We start from the raw sequence: 8,805 nt of genomic DNA, 5'->3' as shown, positions 1-8,805 counted from the left end.
TTTCTTGCACATTCTGTGACAAATATTTTCAATGGTATTTATCTTTTCCACCTTATTCTATTGATTCTTTTCATAAACTTGCTAATGCCTTTATATAATAGTTTCACAATAATATTGGTCCTTTTTCTTTGACTGATTTGATGCATTGTAACCAAGGTTCTAAGGAGAAAGTGACTAGTTTTATTGGTAGATTTAAGAATTTGCATGCTCATATTTCTTATCCTATGCCTAATCTTGATATTCAACATATGTTTTTTTCAAATTTACAAAAAGACATTAGAGATAAGAATTTTCTTATCGAGTTTACTCATCTTTCACAATCTTGCACAATGCTTCATCATTATCAATTACAAGTAAGTCAGCTTGAGAGTACTACTCCAATGGCTCGTGTACCTATTGATAAGAGTTATGTCACACCTAATCCTTAAAAAAATCAAAAACCTAACAACTACATCAAGATTAACAAAGCCATGAATATAGTACATGATCAAGTTGCTGTTGTAGCTCTTGGTGCCACTATTTCTTCCTTTATTTTTTGGATGAATTGTAAGTTTACTCCTCTTTTTAAGTATTAACATTCTATTAGGAGTAGGTTAGTTAGTAATAATATGATTACACTTCCTCTTGTTAAATTACTTCTTCCTTCTATGACATCAAGTCCACACTACATCAAGTCCACACTTTAATCATAAATCCTTTTATCAATTTGATCGCCAACCTGGATATGATACTAAGGTCTATTATTCTTTGAAGCATAAGATTTAGGATTTGATTTATTCTAATGCCTTATATATTCATAGTCATGATAATAGGAATAGATCTATGGAACCTCCTAATCAAAATCTTCAAATATACATTAATCCCTTACCTCGACATACTACTAATGTAATCACCTAAAAATGGTCATCTAAACTAGTAGCCCCCTTCTCAGCATTTTGGCTAAATTATTTAATCATTTGCCTAGGCCAAATTGCTAAAAAACAATTTATTTTGATTTTAACCTATAGTCTAACTATAATATCCTAAGTTCATATTTTATTAAAAGATCATGTCCCCCTTTTAGTTAAATAAAAGACCCCATTCTCCTAATCCACTCAATGTGCGCACATAAATTCTTTTCCCTATTTACAAATTAAAAGAAATTGCTTTTGTCTCACATGAAAATTAACCTAATTCTCATTGGTTGACTTTATCTTACACATGGATCATGCCAAAAGACAACCCCCACCCTTGATCATCAATTTCTTGATCTTGATCTCAACTATCTGTATACCTTTAAAAGAGAGAGCTCTCTCCTTCTCAAAGGATCCTATTTTTGAGCTAATGTTATGCTACAGGTTTCTTGACAAATTGTTCTTAGATCTTTGCGGAGAACTTCTTTCTTCTTGTTTGATTCTCTCATTGTCATCCTCAAACTAGTTTAGATTCATTTTCAAATAGTGTATTTTCTTTTGCAATAGCTTAGATCACCTAGTTTAAGTAAAATGGTTGTAATATGCTCATCTTCCTTAGTTTAATTGCATTGTTGCATTTCATAATAGCATATTTCATTCTTTCATTTCATGTTTTAGAGCTCTCTTTGACATTTGAACTATCTCTCTTATCTAAGTAATCTACTATTGCATGGTTTACTAGCAAGGTTTGTGATGCAAGAGCATCCAATGGTGTAAGGGTAATCCTATATCACCAAAAAATATGCTTAGTGTTAGTTTTTGTTTAAATTTTTTTCATTTTTAGATACCCATTTGGGTCAAATAAATATTCCAACTCTCATAGTTCCACTATTGGTTTTCTTGATTAGAGTTTTTGAGTACCTTGGGATACATGCCAATATAGAAAATAGGTTACTTTATAATTGAGAAATAATTACAATGACTTAGAGGGTTTAAATTGTAGGGATGATGATACTTGTAATTTAAAGCACTCCAAAAAAAGAATCATGCCAAAAGGCTTTATGGCTTGAAAGTTATTGTAGTTTTAAGTTGCCTAGAGATCTCCTAAGAGAACTTTAAAGTCAGATTTGAGACACTAAATGGCCTCATATAGGATTAAAAATGGGGGATGAGAAAATATTTTCCATAGGGAAATACAGCACTTAGAGAACTTTTTGGAAATGTAAACAGTTCGTCAATCAGAATCCTAAATCAAAAGTTACATATCCCAAAAGTTGGACTACCATTTCTGCATTCTTCTAATTTTACACTGACTTCTGATGTGATTTCTAGAACCTTCTATTTTGGTGGTGGATTCCAAATGGCATATTCTAAAATTTATTCCTAACCCTAAAGCTAATTTGGTTTACTTAAGGACATTTCTAGAATTGTAAAGCCAGTTTTTGGTGGAGTTAAGGAGAAGGTACTATAAGAAGGGTTTTCTCCAGAATCGGATAACATTGTAAGCTCATAGGGCATGTCATGGAGTATATTTTTGTTGTACAAGATGTAATAGCATATCACTTTTGATAATAATATTCCCCTTTTCCTATTGCATTCATTTTTAGCTTAGGTTGTGTCCCCATCAGTTTGTGTCTCTAAGGCTCAATTGAGAGCTCCTCATATACACAAACACACACCTTTGCATTGCATGGATAGGGATCTCTAAGCTATCATTCAAGTGTTTCAATCTATGGGATACCTTGGACAAAAGGGTTTAGTGAAATGCACAATTCTAGTGTACATTTTTGGCACCCACCGTGGGGTAAATCATCATACTTTTTCCTCTGAATCTACATTTTTATCTTGCATTTTCCACTTCTTGTTCAATCTATTTTTTCCATAGTCAAAATTTTTGTGTGATACTTTATCAGTGTTATATGATAGTTCTTAGTACTTTTGAGTGATAATTTTCTAGTAAAAGTATCGTACATCTACACAAAACTCTATCACATCAATATACAAAGTTCTATCGCATGGTTATAGGGAAAAATATCACACAGAATAGAAGTATAGTACCCCTATACTAAAAAGTATCTTATGATATTATGTTAGTAGAAAACTATCACCCATCCTAGAACTTATTACTATTTGATTTCTTTAGTCAATTTTTGGTCTATGATAATCTTCTTTTCAAGTTTTTTAGATTTATTACTATCTGACAGAGGTTTTATTGTAGGTTTTACCTTATTTTTGGGCTAACCTTCTTGTTGGACTAACATTTTTGCTTTTAGGGATGCTCTAAACACTGGAAAAAATCTCTCTAAAAGGAACACATGTCAAATCTTCAAATGCAAAAAGGCTACTAATGATTGTTTGCAGGGATGCCTAAAAGCATAAAAACAAACAAACAAGTGTACTTGTATTTCCTTTATTTTTGTGTGCAGAATTCTACTAGTTGTTAATTTTTAGGCACATAAAAATTTCAATAAGATTCTTTTGGTGGTAGGAAAGTATGCTCTTCACCCTTGTGGTGAATCAAAAATCTTGACCCACCTTTAGATTTTGAAAGTAAGTGGGGTAATTGAGCTTCTTAGCATGTTTGGGGGAAACGATTGGAATAGGAAAGTATTCTCTTCACCCTTGCGATGAATCATAAATCTTGACCTCCAAAAGTGGATCCATTTTGTGTATTTTGGAATCCTTTAGAGGGCCTTCTCTTGAGCAATCAAGAGGAATGACCCAAGTTGGGACAAGAGAACCTATCTATTCTAACCCACTATAAACTCAAGGCTATCAAGGACACAAAACCTTAGTAGATGTAATGCTTGTCTTCACTTAGTGTGACTACTCGTGGGATTAAGACCATGAGGAAAATACTAAGAAAGAATGCTTAAGGTACTCTTGTGACTGTGAGGTCTATTACTTGTTGTAAGGAAAGGTGTCCTATAATTAGGTGTAAGAGGAGCACTATGAACAAAAGCCCTTTCTAAACACCCTATGTTATAAGCTACCTTATTTTTTCATTCAACATCTTAGTGCATGGATTGATCCTAGGGGATTACCTAGATCACCCTAGTATTTTACATTCACAATTTGCTAGCCCTTTATTGCATGGCCTTTTGAGAAATATTGTGCAATATTTTGCACCTATCAAAGTATCATCTAAATATTATAAATTATATCATCTACTAGTTGTAAATTCTATTGCCCTATTTGAGAGAAACAATCATATAAGAGAAAAGTATCGCCCAACTATTGTGAAGTATATTGTATGATACTTTTTGTTGACCTTGTATCATCTGGCCTTCTGAGAATTATCACCCAGTCTCTTTTGCTTCCAAAATAGAGTCAAAATTGCATCTTAGCTGATTTAGGGGTGTTTTCACTTCATCCTACCTGAATTAGATCTAAAATCTTCATGTTAAGCATTGTTCTAAGTTGAAAAGATGGGTCTAGTTCATCAAATGTAGTCTTAAAACATCACTAATGGTCACTTGTCAAAATTTGGTTACCTATATATCTAGCTACTTTCTATCAAGCTTCTTGATCACTCTCTTAGCTTGAGTCATTAGTGTTGTAAATTCTTGAGCACTCTTGACAAGCCACTCACTTATTATATCTTTAATAAGTGATCATTCTTGACCTTACAAGCTTCAAATCTAAAATGCTTTACATCATCTTATTATATGAAGACATACCCTTATATGTCAGTTGTGAATAGGTTCCAAGCTAGTAAAGGTATTTTTCCTTCTTTCACCTTTGAACAATTGGAAACTCCAACTAGGCATCCTTGTATACAACCTTGTGTGGAGGAACCTGCCTCTAATAAGCCACAAGTGGCTAATACTTGGCATAACCCACTATATAGCTTTGAGAACCCATTTTATATGCCCTTTGATACACCTAGGGATGAAGATAGTGTGTCACTCACCATGCATCCTAAGGAGAGGAAATGCCACTTAGAAGAACAAGTATGTCTAAAAAATGAAAAGACTCCAAGAGGTCATACACATGGTCACTAGAGAAGGTTCTTATCATACAATATTCCTCTTGGTGGTAATTAATGAAACAACATGCCACCTAGAACTCCTAGAATAAATTTTGGAGGGTGTCCATTACCACCTAGACACTCATAGTCACATCAAGAAAGTGAGACCAGTGATGAAATCACTAGTGAAGATCTCATGAGATTTCAATGAGATGAGGTTTCCCAAAGGCTAATGCCCAAATCCTTAGAACAAAATGGGGACCAATATTTTCAATACATAACAACTAAGGGATGGAAAATCCCTCATTATTTTTATGTGCAAAGAATTATCTAAAAATGAGAACCTACTAAAGCTGAGATCTTGAGAGAGGAAATGCGAGAACTCAAGAATCAACTTGCTCAATTGCAAGTTTCCAAGGAACAGCCCAAGATCTTTTTTTTTATATCAATATGTGGTGTTCCTTTTGATATGATTATTTACATGATCCCATTTCCTAGGGATATATAAGTTCCCAAATATGATTAATATGATGAAAATGGTGATCCTCATGATCATGTAAGACACTTCTATGCTCTTAGCATGGACTTTATGCATGAAGACACTTACTTTATGAGGTTATTACCTAGGAGATTGAGAGGCCAAGCTATGAAATGGTTCACAAATCTATCACCTCTTCTCAATTTATTTAACAAACTTACACAATAGTTCACCCAAAAATATTCTTATAACATTCAACATCCCATCACTATGCTAGACTTGTACAACAATAAGCAAAAACAAGGTGAACCTTTTATCACATACCCCCAATGATGGAGATCTTTACAATCTAGGTATCCTCGGTAGATTCCTAAGATCAAGGAGATTGAAATTTTGGTCAATACACTTGTACCTAAACTCTATTATGACCTTAGGAAATGGTTGTTCACATCCTTCAATAATATGGTCAAAAGTGCATATCATATTGAGGATATTGTTGTTAGAAAAGGTGACATTGTGATGAAAAAATATGAAAATTGCAATGGGAATGGAAAATAAAAGAATAAACCTTGGAATAAAAACAAGTATGTTGTCAATGATGGAGTAGTGGATGATTGTAACACCAAGGAACTAGCATTTAATCTTTCCAATGCTATCTATGCTGCAAAACAACAAGAGACTTCAAAGTCTCAAACATTTGACAAAACCAAAAAATCTTCTAAACCAAAGCATGTTTATACACCAATGGTAGAATTGTATCAAGTGGTCTTAAATACATTTCTCACAAATAAACTTATCATGCTTCCAAACAACTCTCGGCCCTATAACACACCTTTCAGACTTGATTGGTGGTGAGATAATCATTTATGAAACTACCATAGGACCAAGGGACATAACACTGAAAACTACTTCAAGCTCAAAGATGTTATCCAAGACCTCATTGATGGAGGATAAGTCATAATAGATGACCTAGTAAAAAAAATTTGATCACAAAGCCTTCAAACAATTGTTACCTAAATATGAAAAAGGGGAATCATCCAAGGCTAACAAGAAGAATCATGATTCAAATATCAACTATACCTACACTAACATAGACAATATCATAAACATGCTAGAACTTGTTGAGCATCTTTGCATGATGGGTCCTAAATTTTACAAGGAACCCAATTATGATATGGATGATGAAAGACCTAAGGTAGTCCTAAAAATGTGTAGTTCTCAAAAAAATCATAAGGATGCTAGGCAAAAAGTAGTTCTTAGGGTGGTGGAACCTTCCTCTTTGCATGGTGAGACACTCAATGCTATTACTAGGGGGTAATCCAAGGTTGTCCTAGAAGTTGAAAATGATACCAAGCATGCTTCCTCATACAAAAAATGGCTACCCTAGCTATATCCAGCTATGATCTTGTTAGTCAGTTGCAATGAACCCCTACACAAATTTCAATCTTTGAGTTACTAGAACTATCTCCTTTGTACAAGGAAATTCTTGAAAAAAAAATATGCACACCCAATGTTCCCATGGATATTAATTTTGAGTGATTCCAATCTATGGTGAATCATATCTCCTCACCTCACTACTTCACATTCTTTGAAGAAGATGACAAGTCACTTAGTCATCCCCACAACCTCACCCTACACATCAAAGTCCAAAGCTTTCATACTTGTATCTATCAACTCTTCATAGATGATGGTATTGGGTTAAACATCATCTCCTTCAATATTATTCAATAGCTAGGCATGTCTAAATTTTCTATCAATCCTAGGAAAAAGATCACCAACAAAGCCTATGATGAGGTTGAATGGCCTTCTAAAGGCCTTATTGTGTTGTTGATCCATGTGGGTCCTATTGAAAAAGATGCAGTCTTTCAAGTTTTAGACATTCCATTGGCATATAATTTTTTCTAGGAAGACCATGGATTCATGACATGCAAATAGTGCCATCAAATTACCATCAATGTATAAAATTTATGTTCAATAGTACCAAGATAGTTATTCTAGGGGATAATTTAATGTCTATCAACATATTTTCTATTGCTGAAATGTTAGTCCCTCACAATTGCTCTTCTCATGGGCTCAAATCCTCCCTCAAAGAGTGCGAATAGAAATTTAAAATGATAAACCTTGGTATGGGTGAGTACACTCTGGACTCTATTGCTACTTTTTTGGTTTGTCCTAGATCTTATGGGAAACCTTCTAAGAAACTAAAGCCTTTAGCTTCTACTATGATCATTTTTAGAACCTTTTTTAGTCCTTTATTCCCTTGGAAGAAGAAAAAGAAGAGAAAGTTATAAGATATTAGATCTATAGGGAGGAGGAAGATGTGGAGGAAGTTACAGTCACTACTCTAATTTCTCCTAAGTGATAGGGAAAAGGCTACAAATTTATGAAAAACATAAGCTATCATGGCCAAGGGTCTCTAACTGGTGACAAGAAATCTCTTGTGGAACCCTCGAGTCATACTAAGGGATGAAAAAATAGAGATACTATTGAACTCAGCTTTAGGTTAGAATCTAACTTACCTAGATTCAGTAGAAGGGCTCTCGTGTTTAGTAACTTAGAGGATGATGAGACATCCTTTGCTACTACAATTCTACAAGAAGAGGATTTCATGCCTCCTACTTCTCTCATTTGGGGAGAAGAACCAATGGCCACCTCTAATGATGATGAGGCTTCCACCTCTAGACAACATGAATCAAACGAATCTAGTCATGAAGATCCTAACAAAGGAAAGATGAGAGAAAAAATTTCTCACTTGATAGCACAGAACTACAGTACACATTTCAGTGAAAATGAATAGGAATCCCTTTCCGATGCATCTTGTGAGTTGGAAGTGGCTATCATCCATGCCTATGCTACCCAACTAGACATAGTCAATGAGTCTATTCTAGGGTCTGACGATTTCGGTTAGCAAACTATCATGATAATCCCTCTAGGTATATTCCTAATTTGGATTCTTTTGGGTCTTTCCCTATAGGCTCGACCTCTCATGTCACTAGAGATGACTCCTTCCACATCAAAAACCTTCAAGCCTCCACTTCCCTCTCATTAATCCACCATGATCTTATAGATTGGTTTGCACAACACCAAAGACCATATCTATCATCTTTTCAAAATGAGTATGAGATCACTTGCTACCTCAATGCCATTGAACTTGTGATATCTTTCACCAGTGAACCCGCAATTACCATGATAGAAATAGATATCAAGTACCCTAGTCACAAATTAAGAGAAAAATTTAAAAAAAGCATTCAGATGGTGAAAACCACTTTGTGACAGTGTTTGAACCCCAAAAAACTAAAAATAAAGATGTATCTAAGGGTGAAAACCTCTATGATGCACCTAAAGATGAGGTACTTTGTAGTCTACTCATATATCTATAGGACAAATCTTTGGTTCTCATCGAGCCTACACAACCTATTAATTTGGGTATAGAAGAGTCCCCAAAAATCATTCATGTTGCTCAA

This window comes from Cupressus sempervirens, chromosome 9, assembly GCF_028749045.1.
Source record: "Cupressus sempervirens isolate cs-2001-9-10 chromosome 9, ASM2874904v1, whole genome shotgun sequence".
NCBI lineage: Eukaryota > Viridiplantae > Streptophyta > Pinopsida > Cupressales > Cupressaceae > Cupressus > Cupressus sempervirens.
Note: the sequence above shows the minus strand (reverse complement) of the source record.